This window comes from Pleurodeles waltl, chromosome 1_1 (genome assembly GCF_031143425.1).
Source record: "Pleurodeles waltl isolate 20211129_DDA chromosome 1_1, aPleWal1.hap1.20221129, whole genome shotgun sequence".
Classification (NCBI taxonomy): domain Eukaryota; kingdom Metazoa; phylum Chordata; class Amphibia; order Caudata; family Salamandridae; genus Pleurodeles; species Pleurodeles waltl.
This window is the reverse complement of record NC_090436.1, coordinates 868,414,505-868,435,755: the sequence shown is the minus strand read 5'-3', so window position 1 is coordinate 868,435,755 and position 21,251 is coordinate 868,414,505. Positions and strand designations below refer to the sequence as shown.

General features: G+C 43.6%; 1 long non-coding RNA gene across 1 annotated transcript in view; it reads right to left on the bottom strand.

Moving 5' to 3' along the window:
* Positions 1 to 422: 422 nt before the first annotated feature.
* The window catches only part of LOC138285113 (uncharacterized), a 125,054-nt gene continuing 104,225 nt past the window's right edge, over positions 423 to 21,251 (bottom strand). Inside the window, exon 3 of the long non-coding RNA XR_011201528.1 lies at positions 423 to 694. This is a non-coding gene — a long non-coding RNA (uncharacterized lncRNA). The remainder of the gene's footprint in view (positions 695 to 21,251) is intronic.

Sequence of the window (21,251 nt, the reverse complement as noted above, 5' to 3'; positions counted from 1 at the left end):
ACTCCAGACTCTGCTCCACACGCCTATTCATTTGCAAGAACATCATGGGGTGCTTTTTCCCACCCTGGAATGTCATTTGACATTTGGGAAACTGCCTTTGAATTTTTGCCAGACATTTTCACTTTTGAATCTTTCACGTCGTATCCTACAAACGACAAGGCCAAATTGTACAGCTCTGCTTCATACTAAGAGTAAAACGATGGCAAGCAATGCAGCACTCCTAGTTTGAGTAATTCTTTTATTAAGGCACTTCCCAGATATCTTATAAAAGCACATGAAAATATAAACATGAGCATTTAACTTGAATATAGTAAAACACGTGTAAATGTCAAATTACGCACAGCATTCAAACAATGACAGGCATAAAAAAATGCAATACAACAACAATCGATATATGCAGTGAATATTTATTTTTGTGCACAGCCAAGCTAGATAATTAGGAATAAAAAATGCCATGGGGATCGAATCCAGAATCATCCTTGCCAATGTCAAGCATCAAGCTGAGGAACCCTGGACAGCCGAGATAGGAGAGACTTCCCCAACGGGATATGATTTGGGCAGTGAGTCCACCCCCAAAAGGAGGCCCTGCCCTGATGTTCATTCCTTAGGCAGAGCTGTTCCATTCTCTTCTGAAAACATTCTCACCCTGGTACACTCTTACCACCTCTGCATCCTCCACAATATGTTCCCTGCTCTGGTGAGAAGAGCGAAAAAACATTAAGTGTAGCAAACAAGCTCGGTATGCATACCCACCCCCACCCCCTTTCCCTCTCCGGTGCCACCACTGTGACGGCAGGAACCTGAAGCTAAGCACAAAGTGGAGTCAGTGGTCAAAATAGCATTACAGCCTGTAAATGTTGTCCATTGGATCACTAAAGTTAGACTGTGATAAGTTTAAGTTAATGAACGTTAATGAGAGAACTAACGTAGAAAGCTGCACTGACAAGCATTTTAAATGTGCACTTTGCTTGTGTTTCAAAGTTTGACATAGGTGCTTTTCTGATGAAATCACATGCTACAAGGTTAAAGCTGATGTTAGAATATAGTTTAGACTCTGAACTAGTAGCCCTTGTAGAAACTATAATATATTTCTTGTGTCAAATGAAGGATTATTATTTTTTTAAATATGTGCAAGTGAGAAAAATACCTTTCTCTGTTATACCTAATGTAATGCAATAACAAAGCTTTTCCATTCAAATGGAATGTTTAACTTATAACTTCATCATTAATAATATTTCATCAGTAGAAGTCTGTATATGATATGTAGTTTATTAACAAGTATTAAATCAAATGCATTTTATATTTTCCTTGCGTTCGCATAACTGTGGCCTACATACAGAGCTTGCATTTTGCAGTCATGTAAAAGTGTTGAATTATTTTTTCATAACATGAAGCCTTCTTCCAAATTTCGTTCCCATGAGAAGCAAAGTCCCATTTGTAAAAAGTCTATTGTTTAACTGTAGAAGAACTTTACCCATTTGACCTTGAGAATGTTAAAGTACAGGAACATGGACTGAGGTTGTATTCAGTTGTTTCAACCTGTTTAGAGCCAGCCTTGCTCAGGAGGGAGATAGCAGTGAGAAAACTTTAGTCTTCGCATCTAGAGCATTGAGAGAAATTGAGAAGATTTTCTCAGTAATTGGAAAAATAACTTTTGGCTTGCTGTTAGACGGTGGAACATTTTAATTGTTTTATCTGAGAAAGTAAGTTCTCTTTGAAAACTGACCACAAACTGTTGGTCATCATTTCTAAATGGAACAGTTATTAGGGATCACATGCCCTGGATAGCCAGGTTGAGTTAAAAGGTGCTACAACACAGTTTTCAAATTGAACACACCCCTGGTAGGAGGAACATTTTTGTTGATAAGTGTGAAGACAGCGTTGATGGTGAGGATGAATATGAAGAATGTCTGATAGCTGCCGTTGATGTATGCAAAGAATATGGTTTCTCAGAGCTTCAATGTAGATTGGCAATGTCTGAATATAATATACTGAAAGATTGTTTCTCAGTATATTAAAAAAGGATGGCCCAAGAAGAAACAAGTGTCAGATAAAATTCAACCATTTTGTAAAGTAGCAGATGAATTGTCTCTTGAAAATGATGCTATGCTGGTGCAAGGAGACAAGTTAATACCACCATGTGGATTGAGAAAGAAAATTATGCTGTGCACCCATGAAGGGCATTTGGGGCAAACCATTACCAAAAGTAAGATCATAGCCAACTACTGGTGACCAAGTATGGATAATTACATGTTTTGATATGGTCAAGAATTGTGTCATCTGTGCCAATAGCGATAAATGTTTGAAAATTTTGCCCACTCCTCTCCAATCTAATGAAATTCAAAATAGACTTTGGTCAAAGATTGCAATTGATTTCTTTGGGCCATATAATTCTCTTCCATGATGATGCATATTTGCCTGTGTTTTCGTGGATTGCTACAGCAGGTAGTGGGAGGTGGAGTTCATGGAAGAACCCAACACAAACGGTGTCATTAAAATCATGAAGAAAGTCTTCCTGAGAGAAGGATGCCCCAAGGAATTGGTTGCAGTCAATGGGGTCCAATTTGTGTCCAAGATAATAAAAGAATCTTTAGAAAAAAATTATATCAGACATAGAAGGATAGCTCTTTATCATCCACAAGCTAAAGGTCATGTGGAAAAAATTAACTGCACTTTGGTAGATTGTATGCAATGGGCGATTCCAAATAAGATTGAGCTAATAGAAGTAATCAAAAGCATGTTGTGATCCCATCGGTCATAGCCCAATAGGACAATAGGAATGAGTCCATTTGAAGTCATGAGAGGTTAGCACCTGTATGCAAGTTGTGTCCTGCATGGTTGCGGAAGTTCCAAGATAAAACCAGCCACAAGAAACAGATTGATAGCATTATTAAGCCTAGGATTGAAGCTTTCCACATTAAAATGGAGTCAACATGATGCCAAGTTTACAGTAAAAGATATGTTGTCCAAAATAAAGGTTGGGGATCAGGTGTGTCTCAGAGAACCAACGTATGTTACTAAAGGGTTGTCCAAATTCAGATCTCCTGTGCAGGTGGAAGAAATATCTAGAAATGTGGTGTGTTGTAAAGGGAATGACTGGTGGAACATGGAGAGACTTGCAAAAAGTAATGATGTGGGTTCAAGCAATGATATGGTATTTTCCGATCAATCCAGCAATCACATGGATTCTCCTTACCTGAGTGTTCCTGTCCATCAACAAGCACAGGTGAAAACCGAGAAGTAGTCACACACAAAAGTAACAGGACTATCAGAAAACCTATAAGATTATGTGTTGCATAATGCATGGTGTTTTGGTTTGATTGAGTATACTATGTGTTGATATGTAGCAGATTTATTTATATATAATTTTACTACTTTAAGATTTTCTTTATAGTAACATTTAACGTTTGTTGGGAAGAAAGGAGATGTTGTGGTGATGGTATCTTCATTGTGGTTATACATGTTTCTATGATCTTCCTCACTTCACTACGTTTCCACATACCTCTATGATACTGTAGAATGTTCATTCAACAGAATATAGAATGTTAAGAGGGGTGATTGTGTAAGGTTCCATACGTGGCATTTGTTGCTTGGGTTGTGGCTGTTACCATTAAATCTCCTTTACTGAACGTATTGTATGCAGTGTCATTCGTGAAGACTACCACACTCTGGTCTCTGGCTTACATGGGTGGCTGATGGGTGAAGAGCACAAAATAATAAAAGTGCCACTGCTACCAGCCAGTCCGCCAGAATGAGACACTTCTGAGCGAAGGCAGATGCTGCTTGTGAGTCTCCAACATCTTCTCAAGCACACCCTTTAAATGCCGCCTGCTGTTGTAACCCATGCCCCACACAGCCCCTTTACCCAGCCAACCAAAGAGCTTCAGCCCCAAAACACAGCTCAAGAGAAACCAAAAGCTTTCTCTTGTGGAAACATTCCTGTGAATGGTGTAAACTAGTGGTTATACGGAGTGGGGTAGGTACGGACGGAAGCCGAAATCTATAATCAGATTCACTGATGATTGTATTGGCGAGACCAAGTCGGCTATCCGTAATTTCCACTGGAGCCCATACTGTAATTTTAGGAGGGTTCCTGTTTCATAAACTACACAGACTACAGTTGTGAGGATTAGGTATGATTATATTTAGGTCCTGACGAATCACACATGGATCTTTTTAGACCACTTAATCGAGAAACATGTTGACCCTCTTTCATCTAGGCAGTGTAGGGACTTCCATCCGTGTCTCACACATAGCTGACCCCTAGAATTCAGGGTTCTTTAACTTCTGACTTTATATTTTCAATAGGGTAAGACTGACATTATTCTTTCTTCCCCAGGTTTGTTTTTAATCTTGACAGAGGCCCATATTTCTATAAAACATTTCTCTGTATGGTCCTTTTAGTCAATTCTAACAGTCCTTTGACCAATCCCACACTCTTGCATTCATTCACGCCACTTCTCTATAAAAGATCTCCAGTAAAGAGCCCCCATGAGGGTCCCGTCAAGCATTGCAGTGCAGGTTTGACGAAGAGCAAAGCCCAAGGATGAAGCATGTCACCTCTTGGTGAATAAGGGCTCTTGTTCCTGACTTAGGTTACCCACAGGACCCGCAATTTGTTCTCTCGTAGCTTGAGGTGAAAACATTATCTGTATGCTCTTTTTGGAACTGTGCATTCATTGGCTTTTGGTATATTTGGGAGTATAAGCACATGACCATAAATATCTCCCACAATTCTGAGCCCTTCTATTTTGTTTTTGACGTAAACCAGTTGTTCCCAACCTTTTAACTTCTGTGGATCACAACTTTATCATCACTGGAATCTGGGCCCCCAGGCCTAAACATTGTCGATGATTTGAACCACAAAACAATACACAAAAAAAACAAGCATTCCATCAAACACATACACAAATGATAACACGTTGTATTTAATTTGCACACATTTTTTTTTTAGTAGGAAGGTTAGATTGTCTCCAAATTCAGCTGAAGCTACACATCGTCCATACTATATTCTGTTTGATGCACCTGCACTGCTCCCAGGAATCTATATGAGGATACTAATTAAAATTTTAGCTTCCAAGTTCAAATTCCTTGACATTTACAGTACATTTAAATAGCAAAAAATTATAAGCAGTCACAGACCTCCTAAGGAGGCTTCGCTGACCCCCAGGGTGATCCGGACCACAGGTTGGGAATCACTGGTGTGAACTAACTGGCTGCAATGCCAGTTAGTTTACATAATTCATAGGACTGTTTCCCTTTCTTAAATCTTATATTGAGCCCAGCAGTTTACTTGGTTCATGCAGAGGATGAATTCTGTTTATGTTACAAGTACGATGAATGATGTCTGGCAATTTCCAGCTGCTGTAAACGCAAAGCTGTCACTGCATCATATATGTTGCTCGGATGGCCTTCTGTAAAGGCATTTTTAAATATGTGGTCATATTTGAACCCACAGAGGTCATAAGGGATAAGTGTTTTTTAGCTCTAATTGCTCAGAACAGCGAATGCAGCCCTGGTCTCACAACAAAACAGAAACAAATAATATTCTATAAGGATTTTGTTGGCCTTTAGGCAACTACATATAACATAATCACACATGCAAGGTAAACAAAATGATGGGAAATGCATTATTTTACATTAATGTTATGGAATCACAGTTGGTCAATGCAATCACTGTAGATGTTTTGTGTGTAACTTGAGAGGAACATAAATTAGCCCCTCTTGGCTCAGTGGTGGCTAGGTATTTATGCATTATACAGCTACAGAGTCCCAGCCTGCGACTGAAAGCAAGTGAATATGCACATTGTTTTAAAATTGTATTATACACAGTGTAAGCTAGGCTGTAGCAGAATGTGCAGGCATTTAGTGTTCATTATAAAGCAAATGTAACCTTTCATTTCAGTGATGTTGCTCCATTTTCAAGATATTTTTAGAACTTCTCATTGTGTGTAATTTCTGATATTTATCTCTTTCCATGCACCTTATTAAGTTGTGGTTTTACTCTTGAGGAAGTGTCACTCTACGTGTCACACATTTGGCTGATAAATGTCACTCGTAAATCCACTAAAACCATGCAAATGTCACACATACGCAATCTGAAAACTTGGCATCTATGTTAAAAGGTTAGGTGACAATTACACTGTCAAACCAGATCTAAAAACCCACGTCGTTTAATGATTCCCCTCCTGCTATCTGTGCTGCTGCTGGGAAAAAACAATATAAATTATCTAGTTATCTCTGACACTTTAGCATACATGGCAACATTTTAAAAGAAGAAAAATAATTGGTAGAACGTAGTAGTATTTTGTTTCAAAAAATTAAAATTGTTACAAAAATATCATGGCAATACAATACAGATAAACAACATACAGCGCATTTTAAAATAATTAGGCCATAAAAACATGTAATTACTCTCGTCTTGGCAATTGTCCAATAAAATGCCTCTCATGTATAACGTGTAAATTGTCAGTCAGACTGCTGAGACCCAGTGGCACCTGGGGATTACTCATGAAATTAGACAAACTCAGAAGGAAAGACAAGCGGTGCAAGAAAATGTCTGTGCCGCCTGGTCCCAGTCTCTCAGGCCAGTCCTTACTAACCGGCAGAGAGCACAAAGGCAAGCAGAAAGGAGTGTGGGCCACTAAAATGCATAACAAGGATCTGAGTTGATGTTGCTGAATTCTTAGCACGTCAGGTTTACGGTGGCTGTAGGTTAAAGTGAAAGGGGCTGTTCGAACTTCAGTGAGTCCGTTTTTCTTGATCTACCAGGATTCAGATGAATGGTAGCTAGTCTGTGTGCTAGCTGTCTAATGTAGTGACCCAGTGTAGCGGATCACTATGCAGGTAGTCCAGGGTGACCCTTATTGGTTTATAGGGCTAAAACAATGACAATCCGAAAAGCTCTCTTGTGTGGTAGTGTGGGTGAGCAGTTAAGTTTATTAGAGAGTAGTGCTAAGCATTTCTTGAACGCACAGAGTCAATAAATGAGAGGCACACTCAAGAAGCAACTCAAGACCAATTGGTTACAAAAATAAATACTGTTGCAGCTCTTGGGATTATTTGCAAGTAAGTAACACTTTGTAGATAAATGCGCTTTTACGCAGTATGGATTCCAGAGTACTGTGTCTGCATAGGAGTTCTTACAGTCAGTTCTCAGGGGGTCCCCTGTAGGTGGTAGGGTCCTATGGATGCAAAGTTACAGACAAGACCAGCAGTTCAGGCTACCTGAGGAGGAGCATCTGGGTGCAGTGGTGTTGGTTGTGTCGGATTCCTGCACACCGAACACTTGGCGACGAGGGTGGCCACCTGAAAAGAGAATGCAGGGGAGGGTGGACTTGGGGACAAGTGCAGGAGCTCCCAACAGTGGGCTCGGTCGGTGGGTGTCCGGAGAGCAGGGGGACACCATTGGAAGTCGTGGACCTGGGAGCTCGGGTACAGTGGATCCTTAGCAGTGATGCTCCTGCATCAAGGTGCACCCGGGTCTTTGGGGACCTGCAGAAGCAGAGACAAAACAAGGCAACTGGATGACTGGGAAGGCTGCCCTCTGTGATGCCGATGTCCGTCGCCGGCAGGTCTTTGGTTCTGCTGTTGGAGTCTTGGGTGGGCTTCAACAAGCCTTGGTTAATGCAAGGTGTCATTACACCAGGTGTTGGTGCAACTCGGCTCCAGTGGATCTTTGGATTTTCTCACTTGGAGGGGAGACAGGACTGGATTATAGAGCACAGGAACCTCCTCCTCGACTACTGCTGCGAGGGTGGACATGGGGGTCAGCAGGTCAGTGGACTGGATGTTGCTGTTGGTTCCTGAAAGCGGCAGGGAAGTGGCTCTTCCACTCCAAGGGAGATGTTGACAGGCTGGCAAAGTGCTGGAGAAACTCTGAGGCTTTTATTGTCCCCACAGCTGCAGGGCAAGTCGTGGTGTTGCAATTGTTGGGACGGCAGCAAGTAAGCAGGAAGGGTTGTGCACCAAAAGTTTATCAGGCTTCCGCAGTTCTCACTCTTCCAGCTCTTCTGTATCCTCTTATACTTGTTGTCAGGTGAATCTGGCTTCTGGTGTTGGGGAGCCGCCTAAATACTAAATTTAAGGGCTTGTTAGGGGAGTGTAGAGTAGTAGCCAGTGCACTACTTACCCTGGCGGGAAGTCTACACCCTGATATGACCACTTCCTGTGGGGAGTTGGCATATTCCTATCCCAGAAGGCCTAGTTCTGACCAAAACCTAGATGGCGGAACCCTTCTTGTGAATGTCCACTTTTTAGCCCACCTTGGGGGTGTGATTAACCGAGAGATGGCACGCGCCTACTTACTAGCTAATTTTCCCTCCTGTCCTGGTGACAAATGGGCCTCAAGGCGGAGGTGGCTACACCCAAGACTGTGGAAGCCAGTAGGGTGTGCATACCAAAGATGGCAGGGTCTTTGAAGATGCTGTCCTTGGTATGCAGATCTGCTAGCCATACTGCTGAAGTGGCTGGTAGCACCCCTCTCCGAAGCAGTCATTGTGTCTGCCCTCTGAGAGTTCAGGCTCCCCCCTCAAGGGGGTCTGAAACGTGTCTGGTGGTGGCAGACTGGACAAAACTAGTCAGTCAGCACACCAAGAGACTAGTCGGGTTCAGGGGGCACCTCTAAGTTGCCCTCTGGGTGCATATCCGAATAAATCTGAGGCTGGCATCAGCCTGGATTTATCAAGATGACGTGTTTGATACTAAACACCATAGGGTTCGGTGAAGCCATTATGTATCTGTGTCACTTGTGTTGATGAGTGTCTAGCACATACCTTAAAATGGCTTCCTGGTTCACTTGCAATGCTCAGCAATGGGCTGAGCATCACAGGGCCGTATCCACTTGTTCAGATATTTCCATGCACTAAGTGTACTGCATCCCTGCCTTAGGGCTCTCAGGCCTGCCTTAGGAGTGACTTACATATGCTTAGCTGCAGTGATATTTTGTGTTATCTTCTGATTTGCACCAGGCCATGCATCCTGCAGTGGCAGCTGTGGGTTTCTTGTTTAAGAGGGTGAGGGTGGCACAACCTGTGCTGCAGTCCCTAGGGACCGTCTCCTCTACCTAGACCCTCTGTGCCAGGGGTACCATTTACTAGGGACTTACACTGGTGGAGGAAGGTGCCAGTTGTACACCATATTACCTGTTTTGGGGAAACAGCACTAGGACTGGGAGCCTGTTTAGTAGGAACCTAGAGCACCTCAGTCGAAAAACCTTAGTACCAGTGACAAAAAGTGGGGGGTGACCATGTCATAAAGGGGCAGTTTCCTACAGTCTGCATGCCCTAGTGCTTGTTAGTGACTTCCAGCTGCCATTTACGTCTTTGATTGGAAGAGCCATGAGTCCAGCAAATAGGACTGGCTTTCCTAACGCGCAGTTTAAGCATAGGTGGCAGTGCTTTTTTTCTGAATGAAATCAGTATGACCTGGAAGTTGCTGTTCGACACTTCAATGGAGGTGAGGTCTTCCTGCCTTGATATAAGTCTGACTTGTTTTTTCTCTGTGATTTTTAAAGCCTTGGTGTGAGTTACAAGGTTTTCCCAATTGTCCGTGACCAGATTTAGTTTAGAGTAGGCTGCTGTAAAGTATTCTGACCAAGTGTTCCTCCTTTTTGTAAAAATGCCTTTCAGTATTTCATTGTGTTTGAGGATGATGCTCGGACTCTGCAATAGTACCAGACTTTGGCAGCCCACTCTTTGAAGGATTTTTTGTTCAAACTAAACTCAAGGCACACTAAAGAATTACAAACATATGTGGGGATTTTGGAAAATGCATTTGTAGGCGCGGTGTTGTGCTCCGTCCATTGTATCTACTAATGCTCCAGGCAGGCAATTCGTCCATATCAGATGGAAGGTAATAGTTTTGCTCTTATTGTCTTCAGAATGGCCTCGGTGGTTGGACTGTGTAGAGCGGAGTATAGTTCCCACAAGGCATAGGTCACTGCCTTGCCCTCTTCTTCTGTGCGGGTGATGTGCACCTTGGGCTTGCCATTGCTCCGAACCTCACCCCCAAGTAGTTGTAGTTTGGAACAGCCCATATTTTTAGTTTCCCTGTCTCCACTGCTCCTCATATTTGTTGGGGTAGTGGCCGTATATGACGACATTTGTCTTCTTACAGTTTGCCGCTAGTTTACTGGTGATGTTACAAGCATTTAGTGCACCCAGGGCTCCCTGCATTACCACCTTTGTATGATCCAATAATATTATGTCATTTGTCGTTCCTGCTCAATTGTAGGTACTAAGAGATTTAGGGGCATATTTATACTCCGTTTGCGCCGGAATTTGACGCAATTCTGACGCAAAACTAACTCCATATTTATACTTTGGCGTTAGACGCGTCTAGTGCCAAAGTCCATGGAGTTAGCGTCATTTTTTTGCATGGACACCTACTTTGCGTTAATTATATGCAAGGTAGGCGTTCCCGTCTAAAAAATCAACTCCGAGGCATGTGCGTCGGATTTATACTCCCGGGCAAAATTCACGCCCGGGAGTGGGCGGGTCAAAAAAAATGACGTACGCCCGCTTTTGCGCCGTTTTTTAGCGCCTGCAAAAGGCAGGCGTTAAGGGACCTGTGGGCTCTGAAGGAGCCCAGAGGTGCCCTCCCATGCCCCCAGGGACCCCCCCTGTCACCCTTGCCCACCCCAAGAGGACACCCAAGGCTGGAGGGACCCATCCCAGGGACATTAAGGTAAGTTCAGGTAAGTGTTTTTTATTTTTTTATTTTGTGGCATAGGGGGGCCTGATTTGTGCCCCCCTACATGCCACTATGCCCAATGGCCATGCCCAGGGGACTTCTGTCCCCTGGGCATGGTCATTGGGCAAGGGGGCATGACTCCTGTCTTTGCTAAGACAGGAGTCATTTCTGTGGGGGTTGGGAGTGAAAAAAAATGGCGCAAATCGGGTTGAGGCGAAAAAATTGCCTCAACCTGACTTGCCCCATTTCTTGACGCCCAAGCCCCATTTTCCCCTACGCCGGCGCTGCCTGGTGTACGTCGTTTTTTTTAACGCACACCAGACGGCGCCGGCGGCTAACGCCGGCTAACGTCATTGAATAAATACGGCGCCCGCATGGTGCTTCAGAATGGCGTTAGCCGGCGCTAATTTTTTTGACGCAAAACTGCGTTAGCGCAGTTTTGCGTCAAAAAGTATAAATATGGGCCTTACATTTTTAAAGTTCTCCAGTATTTGATCTTTCATAGATTCACATGCTTGAATCATCCCCATCGTCGAGGTGGGAGCCTCACAGTAACCTGAAATACATATACCAGTAACCATTACACACTAGGCCCTAAAGGCCTAAATGGGCTCCTTTATAGCCTAACCATGTCCTTTTATAAAATAGATCAAACGTGAGGCACAGCCAATCAAGCATCAAAACCCTCTAGAATACTCCCAACAGAGGCTCTTTCCCTCAGATTTTCTACCGCACCTCGTATGAAAGGGAGTCTCTCTGAGCTCTGCTCAGTTTATCTTTCTGACAGGATTTTTTCTCTCAGAAAACCCAGTTTTCAAGTGACAATATGTCTCAACAAACTAAGAAAGGTCTTTTCAGAGACTGTGGCAGTTGTGGGAAGAAGAGACTACATGTGGATGATCCTCACAAGAAGTGCATCTACTGCCTACATCCAGACCACAAGGTGAGAGACTGTAAGATCTGTCGCACCTTCAGTCAGAAAACCCTCAAGGACCGTGAGGGTAGACTTTTGTTGTGGCTACAAAGACAGAAAGCCATGGAGAACCCATCCTCAGATGAGTGAAACATCATCTCGTGATTCTCACTCCTTAAAAAGATCTGGAGAGAAAGAAAGACTGCCTGAAGAGCCACCGAAGAAAGTGGCAAAGAAGTCAAAATATGCTGCTGTGGAGAAACATAGGTGCCAAGAGAGTGCTACATCGGGGTCAGGGACCCATCAAAAACTCTTGAAAAAGGTCCGCTCAGAGCCTACTACGCCTGTGTGGAAAAAGGCACCCACTAAAAGTGCTTCCCTTACCCTGATGCCAGCAAAGGACCTGGTAAGTCTCTCCTCAGAGGCTGCCAAAAAAGCCCCATCGACGACCCCGTCAACGACGGCGTCGGCAATCACAAAGGCGGTATCTCCGATGATAGTTACATCATCATCGCTTTCATCCGCGACGATCATCACCGCCAAAATCTATAGGAAGGCGTCGTCGACGGAAACGTTGTTGGTCCATCCGTCGACGAGGGCACTACCGTCGACAAAACACCTGTCGAAGTTAAAGAAAGCACCGGCTACGAGCACACCGTCGACAACGGCGCCGCCGACGAGAGAAGAACCATTGACGAGAGGACCGGCGACGAGGAGACCGTCAACAACTAAGAATGAACTGTCTACGGCAATGTTGGACATTTCGTCGGCGCAATCGTCGGCGATGATACCATCTTCTGGAGAGTTAGAAGTGCAGCAGCAATCAGCGAGATTCCTCCCTCTTTCTTTTATCACCATGGGGAATAAAACATCACCGATTCTTCCAAGACATAGTTCTCCGTGTAAGGTGTTGCCATATCCTCCACAGCATCTTCTAGATCAGTTGTTCCCAACCTTTTGACTTCTGTGGACCCCTGCTTTATCATTACTGGAACCTGCGGACCCCCACTGAATCATTATTAGAATCTGGGGACACCCACTGAGTCATTCTCGGAAGCCGGGGAGCCAAGCCTAAACATTGTTGATGATTTGAACAGCAAAACAATACACAAAAAATACAGGAACAAGCATTGCATCAAACATACACAAATGATAACACATTGTATTTAATTTGCATTTATTTGCATGCAAATAAATGTAAATATATAACTTTTAATAGGAAGGTTGGAGCTTTCCTAAATTCAATTAAATCCGCACATCAGCCATACTATATTCTGTTTGATTCACCTGCACTGCTCCCACAAATCAATCTGAGAATACTAATTAAATGTTTAGCCTCCAATTTGAAATTGCTTGACATTTTATAGTATGTTTTGAATATTTAAATTGTACATTTAGCCACTTTATTTATACAAACTTTATTAATCTGATATTATCAGTTAATTTTCTAATCAGTCACAGACCACAATGAGGAGGCTTTGCGGACCCCCAGGGGTCCCCGGCCCACAGGTTGGGAACCACTGTTCTAGATGATGACGAGCACATTTATTCTCAAGATGACGGAATGTTCGGCGCAGCCAGTAGTCCATCACAGCTGCATGTGAAATGTCAAGACTTGGATGAGGAGGATGAAGGACAGGAACAGCCCAACTATTCCTCAACTACGTTCCAACAAGATTCATCATACCCAGCTGGGAAGGCAAAACCTTCCTTTCCCATGCCTAGATGATTAGTCGAAGATCTCCACAGTATGTTGAAGGACTACTATGGAAGGTTTCCACCATCGACGCCTGTAACACCATCCAGGCAGTACAGCCAGCGGACGCCTCTGCAAACTCCTATTACCAGTCACTCGGGAACACCACACAGAAGCGTTCCATTTGTTTACCAACCACAAGAGGATCTGTCGCGTAGGCTCTCATTATCCTAATGAGAGTATTGGATTTTTGGGCGGCAAGATCATTCGCAGTGTGGGGGACTAAGTCCAACTCACGGCGATGGACCCTTGTCACCTTAAATCCGGGTTGAGCTCCGGCTAACTAGCAGTGCCTCATCTCTCCCAAAGGGAAGAGACAATTGGGCAGCCGAGCGCATGACATCTTAGTGTTTCCCAGGGAAGTCGTGGTCACTCAGGTCCCAACCAGTTCTCTCATACACAGTGTGGTCTCATATGTAAATGACAAAGGCAGTTTGAGTTTTAGAGATTGGATTAATAAAACAACTGCATTTTAGATAACAAGGCGTGAGCCGCAATAACCAGAACCATACAACACAGTAGGATTGAAATAGTAACGAGGAGAGTGAAACATAAGAATAACGCTATCATAATGCAAGTAGATTACGCTCTCTCTCCTAAATTCTATTTTGAGCACAGCATGTTAAGCTCTAAGCCTGCCTTTTAGGTTTCACCGGGAGGACATCGACCCTCACACCTGAGCAAAGGCCTGTGATCGGGATCAGCATCTGCAACAGGGCAGTCAGCGTCTAGTTGTGGGTTCCTGGTCGGAATCTCCCTTTTACATGTACCAGGACTACGAAGTGTTTTTATAACTAACATGCCTAAGAAACGTCCCTATGTAAGAATGTGTACTTTCTACGAACCCTAAAGACTAAACTTCTACCACGTCTAGCGGCAATGTACCAGACTGTATCCTTGACTGAAGCACAAAGAGAGGAAGAATGTATTATTTGAGAACTTCAGTGCTGAAGTAAGCTAAACAGTGTGAAAGAAGGAAATAAAACAAGACCGTGAAACTGGTTATTGTAAAATAGCAGTGCGAGGCTAAATAAAATGCATCTAGGGCAAAGTGCACAGAGGCCTAATATTTTAAGCAATCGTGCAGAAAGCTATATTAAAAATGACTACACTACAGATCGTCAGTCGCAGCTTCGACCCACACAGAAATTACATTTCTTAGGAGCAGTGCTAGACACTGTCCGCAGCAAGGCGTACCCGTCTCAAGAAAGGAAACAAAAGCTGAAAACCTTAGCACGCAAGCTCTCAGTAAAAAAGTGCGTTTCAGTTTGCACCTACAAATCGTTACTGGGAATGATCCTGTCATGCATTCCGCTGGTCCCAGTTTGCAGACTACACATGTGACCCTTGCAGGAGCAGTTAGACGCTCAGTGGCTTCAGGTTCACGGCTCTTTCCAAGACACAAATCTCATCACATCAGTGATGCGGACCGCTATGGCTTGGTGGGCAACACCAGCCAATTTGTCCAGCGGACTTGTGTTTCTTCATCAGGTACCCCGCTATATAGTGACAACCAATGCCTGCCTAGAAGGTTGTAGTGCCCACCTCCAAGATCTACAGATCAGTGGGTCCTGTACTCGGAAAGGCAGTCAACTCCACATAAATCAGCTGGAGCTCAGGGCAATAGGTTTAGCTCTAAAAGCCTTTTTTACCAAGGCTTCAAAACTGAAGTGTCTTAATCAGGACGGACAATACTACGAGCAGAAAGCTATATTAAAAATGGCTACACTACACCCTCCCCTTGTCGGTAGAAAGTGGTTTAAGCTGAAGCTAAAAATGCCCTACGCTAAATAATAATTAAAACCCTACAGAATTTCAACAAGTTAGGAGGACACCAAAGCACATTAATCCTCAATTTAGAAATAAGCATGCGGCAGGAGCCAAAATCATGTAACAGTGTCAATTTAGATGAGATCCAAGTCAATTAGTGGTCATGGAAAGCAGGAGGGTCTCCACTTCGGCAGATGACAAAACCGGAAAATCCACGCCAAAGACTATCAAGGAGCAGGTGTGTTCCAAAGCCCCAGAGTCAACCAAGTCGGCATCCCGGACACAGTCCGTGAACGAATTAATATCAACTTCCTCCAGGAAGGGTAACTCGTAATCAGCCTCACGAAGCAAACGCAGCCGCAGCGCGCATGTCTGGGAATGAGCCCTCATCGGGAACATCAACAGATCAGCATCAACCACTGGGGGGGCGTTGCTGTGAGAGACAGACGTCTAGTGCATGTTAAAAAAAGCACCAACGACACCGAAACACGGGCTGCACACAATCCAAAACCGGTCTGAATGACAGAGACCAGTCACACCCCAAATGTTCCAGGAGTGTTGCTCCAAAGTGCTGAATCATGCGATCACGACACAGCTGCGCTGATGGGAGCGCCCACATTCGTCCTTGTTGCGGCGGGACAGCCATTGCGGAAAAACAACAGCAACAGCAAAATGCCAGCTAATAAAGCAAAATTTATCGGAAATCCCCCAAAAATGCTTCCGAAAATTGAATGAATAGCCGAAGGTATTAAACCGAATATGGAAGAGAAGGTGTGAACGAAACCAACACCAACGGCTTTGAAAAAATGTGCTAATCCAGCCGTGCTGGACGCATTAAATATACGTCCCACGAGTTCACCAAAGTGGCTCGGAAAGTTGGTATTTAACAGGGACTGTATTTCCGCTGATGACCTTGCTACCTGAAGTGCGTAGGTCTCGCGTGCAGATGTAAGGGCCACATGCTTCTGAAACAATAAAGCCTTTAGTCTACTTAACTTGTCAAAATTCACCTTGGAAGTAGCAATGTGAGGCCAGATATCTGCTACCTCCCTTAATTTAGTGGGAAACAACACATTCCCGCAGCAAGTAACGACCTTAGTGACCGAAACAACCTAAACTATTCCGGCCCGCATGCCACAACAGTCTTCACTATTGAGGAGGACATAGCTGCCGTTTGAAAGCACCTGGAACGTGCGTTTAATCAAGGGGACTGGAACTCCCTTCAGATAGCAAGCCAAATTCGCAACCGAGGCATTACATGCGCCGTGCAAGGACAGCTGCTTACAAATCATCGAATGGCTGACTGAAGTCTCACATTCACTACCGCTAAGAAAGACTTCTTTCATGCTATTGAGGCATTTGTACAAGAAGTGAAGCTCCCACACCTCATGGATGTAACTATCTCCCAACTTTTCATATCTGCCGACCGGAACATGTTTCAAACAAGAAGTGAATTGTAATGTAGAAATAGGCAGATTAATAACCCCGTGTATCAACCACTCAGCAGACGGTATTTCGGCCACGGTAAAAGGCAGCCTTTCTAATTTCTCAATGTTGAGCATGACATAAGTCGCCTCCTTCTTAGCTATTAGTTGTTGTTGTCACGTTAAATTAAAGGAAAAAAATATCTCCCTGGCACTGATGTGCTGCCATGGAACGCGACCCGCCTTCAATGTCTGTAATGTCCAACCCAACTACATAATGGACCGAGTCTGACTTTGTCCATGATATAAAGAAGACATATCAGATCGTATAATGTCTATAGCAGAATAAACAATGTTGTTAATCGTATATATTCGGTCGGACAAGGTGTGAATTCCATTATCTACAACAGCTAATGCGTTTTTCAAATTTTCCTGATCTATTTGCCTTAACTGGGCCGCAGCCTCCAGTTGGGAAAGTTTCCATATTTGATTGTAGACTTCGTACATGGTGTCTTCGGGCCTGACAAAAAATCTTGCAAGTCAGTATTATTAGACAGGAGAGTGAGGTGTCTTGACTGCATCTAGTGAGGATGATCTTAACCATTGTTGGCACAATTTTCCCACACTATATGTAGTAATTATGTCAGCATGTTCTGGTGATATATAGCGAGGGTCTGCCCAACTCGTCCTGAAACCCCCCGAGGAGGTGACAAAACGTTGATGACACCCATTTCTTGTCTATAGGCCACAATAACCACCCGCCCGGACGTGTCAATGAAGTGTTAAATGTACCATTCAGGACCCAGTCTGTAAGCTCACTAAAAGTGGCATTTATGTATTTCTGCCAATTATTAATTTTTGTAGGGACAGGTATACTAGGCATGTTCAATTCTCTAATCGTTGCTAAGCCCAAACAGATAGTCTGTTGTACTGTTTCATTTAAAAAAATAATTTGGACGGGAATGAGACATGCTCTAAACAATGTTTCTCTACCCTGTGTCTGCCAATGTTTTCTTCCCCAAACACTTTTCAAATCAACATTATTTGACCAATATTCATAACCTTCAATCGACAGTTGGGAAACAAAGGAATCTGAGTATATGAATTTCGTATTAGTCATCAAAATTTGCTTATCTTTAGACGGAGTTAACTTAAAATAATATGACTAAGCATTCGTTTGCTGATGCCCAAAAAAATACGTAAACTTGTCAGAATAAGTTTTGGAACTACCTTGCGGGGGAGTTGGGCAATGTTCCCATTGCGTATAGTCAAATATCGTTTTTGGACTACTTGCTTTATGTATAAAATGGTGCCCATAATAATTATAGCAAAACATGTCACCGTAATTGTCTTTAAACTGGTACACATCTTCATTTTCATAGACAGTATAATATTGTAATTCAGACATCATAGACTCAACTGTTTTCACATCCCAATCATCAGATACAATGCCAGGTATTACGATATCATTCATAGATAACTTCAGGACATATGGTATTTGAATTATCTCAGTGGGACCGTATATATGAAACATTACCTTATCCCACACAATCCCATCCAGAATTGGTACTGCAGAAATGTTCACAAAGGACAAGTCTCTTCGAACCTTATGTGATGAAAAATGTGGCTTCAACACCTCCTCCACCTATTCAACCGCTGATCGCTCAGGAAGAAAATGACCATGTATCAACAGAAAAAAGGTAATGACAAACCCTATCCAGAGAAAAAATGCTGACATAGTCAAGAAGAGCCACAGATAGTTCCAAGGAAAAACAAAATATGTATCTTTAAGCCAATACATCAGCTTACGTGGACCTGGGTCAGTAGTTGAAAAGGCAAATGAGTCCGATAGACCGTCGTTGTTGTTGGCAAAGTACCCAGAGGCAGTTTGTGCAAAAGTTGTCGCCGTATTCAATGGAGGAGTCGGTGTTTCTCGCGGTGGTACTCTGTAGATAGCATCACCCGCCACATCAGTAGTCATTGTGACTCGATCAAATGTTTCTAAATTATTCGTTGTCAGTGGAAGTAAAGCGAGGTCATCATCCACCCTCCCCAAGCTCGGAGAGGCAACAGTGTTGGTATAGATAACTTGGAGCGGAACATCTTCCCCAGTAGTGAGAGGGATTCGGGAACTACTGGATGTTCCTCTTGGTCTGCTGTGCAGAATCAGCCACATGTTGTAACTTGACATTGTCAATAGAAACAAAGCGATTTTCTTTGGCACCCGGCAACGGTGGTAAAATAACAGTCCTCGTTCCGTGCATCCCCAACACAGGGACTGGTGCTCGATAGTAAGGGCCAAATTCTTTTTTCACTGCAACCTTTTCACGCACAAGATCCCCAACTCTGGGAATCCAACCAGTAGGTGTTACTGGCACATCCTTAATTCCTGTGGAGGCAGCACTTTTAGAAGAGTTATCTTCACGGAACTGTTGTAATTCCTGCAAAACAGTGAAATTATCATTTATGTCAAAAGGCGTTTCCGCTGCCTCCACACCATGACCATCAAGATCCGGAACAAACATTTGTGTTCCGAACAGGCACTCATATGAAGTACGACTCCCAGGGACCTTCTAGGCAAGTTGTTTAGTGCTCTCTGAACTCCATACAGGTGGGTTAGCCAACTACGACCCGTACCTAAGACCCTTGCTGTTAAGGATTGCTTTAAATCGCTGTTTAATCGCTCCACTACAGAATTTTCCTCAGGATGAAATGAAGACGAGAACTGAAGCTGGACCCCCAACGAAGCCATGGTGTCCCTGAATGCCCTTGAGGCAAAAGCAGGGCCCTGGTCCGAATGGAACGCCGCAACTGCATATGTACCGACAAAGACACTCAAATCTTTAATAACAGTTCTAGCGTCAGCTGAGCGTTGTGGCCACACCCACACAAATCTGGAGCAAGAATCTACAGCCACTAGTATATATTTGTATGCACTATCCGGTGTGAGTGGACCGCAATGATCCAAGTACACACATTGTAATGGTCTGTTTGATATTAAGAGGGGTGTCTGCGGCGGGCGCTTAGCTGTTGAAACTTTAATTTGTTGACAGATGTCACAGCAAAGGACATACTGTTTAGTCTCTTTATAAAGACCAGGCCACCAGTAACGGGCCTGTAATAGCGAAATGTGCTGATGCCATTCCCTCATGCGCTGCATTTATCAATTGTGGTCTTACAACTTTATTGGGGATCTTGCGTATGCCTACACTAGGTATTCTAACCTCAGCGTTGAGCATACTTCCCATGAAGTATTGATATTTATTAGGAAATCCTTTAGGATAGGGCGTGCCATCAACCGTAGCTTTAATGGCAGCCAGAATCTCTGTGTCTGGTTTGGAACTCGAACGAGTCACTGCGGCCACAGTGGCAACTGCCACTGCCGATTTTGCGGCTTCATCAACCAAAGTATTCCCAGCAACATGTATTCCAACGGGTTGGTGTCCAAGAGTATGTACAACATGGACTTTGGGTAGCGTCTCCTTCAGGTCTGCTACCTTCCCCCACAGCAGTCTGTGTTTTATGGTGTTACCCTTTGAATCTCTGAACCCATTCAAGCGCCAGTAATGTAGGTATTCATTAAAGGACTGGACACAATAATACGAATTACAAACAATCAGTGTGAACTGTGTCGGATCCGTATGTTCTAATGCCATCAGCAGAGCCTTCAGCTCAGCCAACTGTACTGTACAATACCCTAAGGTCTGTGTATAAGTATGTTGGGGGCAGAATGTCTCCCCCTCCATATGGCCGCTCACTACAGCACATGCAGCAGAATATTGGTGTTTTGTTCCCACCGCTGGTTGCGCAGAGCCATCGGTGTACATTACTACTTGATGTTGATCAATAGGCAACGTGTCAGAGGGAACAGGATATTCAACTTCATATTGCAGAAATTCCTGAGTCTGTAACTTTGGGTCAAAAATGTAGTCTACATCAGTGGCTGTTAAAGATGTAGCCCATTGTATCCATCGCGGGTGTAGTGCTTTCGCGTTAGGAACACTCGCTTTTGTAACAGCCTCTAGGGCCGGAATAGGGGAAACGACTATAATGCGTTTGCCCTGGGCAAGAGGTCGTTCCTTAATAACAGCCATCTGTACAGCAGTGAGAATTTTCTCTGTTGGTGCAAATCGTTGTTCAGCAGCTGAATACAAGTGGGACTTGTATCCAATTGGGACTGTCTCACCTTCATTAAGTGTGATACGTAAACCCAATGGCCCCAGCTATCACCCTGATGACCAAATGCGTCTTATTGTCCTGTGTATGTAAATGTTTTGCAGCTAGAAGATCTGCTTGTAACTCCCGAAGAGTATGTGTATGTTCAATTGTCCAGAATTTACTTGAAAAATCAGGACAAATTAATTCGTATAAGGGTTTTATGCGTGTAGCATAATCAGGAATGTATGTTCTGCCAAAATTTAGAAAGCCCAACAATGATTGGAGTTTCTTAATCGTATTAGGTGGTTGCAATTGTGCACATTTTTCTAAAAATTGTGGCGCTAGGCTCTTACCTTCATTTGACAGCTCATATCCCAGGAATATGACGCTGAGGAAGGCAATTTTTGATTTTTTGAAGTTAAAATTGTAGCCAATTTTGCCAAACCCAACAACAATGCGGGCTACCCGTCTTAAATGTTGTAGTAACTCGTCATCCGTGAGATATATATCATCTACATATGACAATGCTTCGGGGTCC